This window comes from Brassica oleracea, chromosome C3 (genome assembly GCF_000695525.1).
Source record: "Brassica oleracea var. oleracea cultivar TO1000 chromosome C3, BOL, whole genome shotgun sequence".
NCBI classification, from domain to species: domain Eukaryota; kingdom Viridiplantae; phylum Streptophyta; class Magnoliopsida; order Brassicales; family Brassicaceae; genus Brassica; species Brassica oleracea.
In genome coordinates, this window is record NC_027750.1 from 47,004,877 (window position 1) to 47,006,311 (window position 1,435).

Here is a 1,435-nt window from a genome sequence, read left to right on the forward strand (position 1 = left end):
TTTTGCTTCATGAAGTATACCCAACACATGTGAGTATGATCATCCAAGAAGAGCAAAAAGTATCGACTTCCATCAACGGATTGATGCTTCATCGGCCGATGCCCACATACATCAGTATGTACAATCTCAAGCTTTTCTCTCGTCTTAGTTTGAGATTCCTTTGGGAAGCTTTTGCGTGATTGCTTTCCAAGTCTATATGCTTCACATGCTTCCTTCTTTACTATAAACTTTTGTAACCCCTTTACCAAGTCTTTGTCTTGCATTTGTTGCAACCTTTTGTCGCCTACATGACCGAGTCTCTTGTGCCATGTCTCCATCTTTCCTTGCTCATTAACGCTCATGGCTTCTTCTACCTGAGCCGAACTCATCCTGATTCGATAGCTTTTATGAGTCATTGGGATATCCATTATCATCCTTCCTTTTGCATCATCTATGATGCATCTCTTCTCTTGGAAACTCACCCGGTATCCGCTTGAAACAATTTGTGGAACATTTAACAAATTTTTCGCCAAACCCGGAACCAAGAACACATTTCTGATGGTCCTCTTGCCACCTTTAGTCATGACGGTAATGTCACCTTTACCGGCTGGCATGACCGTGCTTCCATTTCCAATCTTTATTGGAACCTTGATGCTCCTATCAAGCCGTGAGACGTAATTCTCCTCCTTTGTCATATGATTAGTTGCTCCACTGTGTACTAACCAAACATCTTCCATCATTGTTGTTGATGCTTCGCTCGCACTGAACAACATGTGATCTTCATTCGAGTCTTCTTCGAGACTCACATGTGCCTTCTCTTTCTTCTTTGAGTAGCACTGATTTGCAAAGTGGCCTAACTTGCCACAATTATAACACTCCTTGTTACTTCGATGATCCTTCTTTGGATCTTCCTTCTTCTGTTTCTTCAGACACTCGCTCTCGGTATGATTGTTCTTCTTGCAGTAACCACACCACTTCTTGCTTCCTCGGCGCTTTGAGTTGTCTGATGTAACACCAGAAATTCCGTGCTTAACACGAGCATCGAATGCTCCTTCATTGGTGCTTTCTTCTCCTGCAGCCATCCTTGCTTCATGAGCCTTCAAAATCCCGATCAACTCTGTCATCTTTGTTGAAGTCAAATCGCTTGTTTGCTCCAACACACTGACTATACTATCGAACTTGGCTGGGAGAGAGATGAGTATCTTTTGTATGAGTTGAACATCCGACTTCTGTTCACCATGATAAGTTAATTGATTTGCCAATTCAACTATCTTATCCGTGAAGACCTTGATGTCTTCATTCTCATACATCTTCAGATTCTCGTACTCCCTTCGCAACGTTTGAAGCTTAATCAAACGAACTTGAGAAGAGCCTTCATACTCTTCCTTCAATGCATCCCACGCCTCTTCGGATGTTGATGCTGCTGCAATCCGTGAGAAGATATGATCCGATACAA

The 1,435-nt window shown here is 42.5% G+C and overlaps 1 protein-coding gene across 2 annotated transcripts in view; it reads left to right on the forward strand.

Moving 5' to 3' along the window:
• The window catches only part of LOC106329060 (homeobox-leucine zipper protein REVOLUTA-like), a 9,416-nt gene that overhangs the window by 6,545 nt on the left and 1,436 nt on the right, over positions 1-1,435 (forward strand). The gene's annotated exons all lie outside the window — the stretch shown is intronic.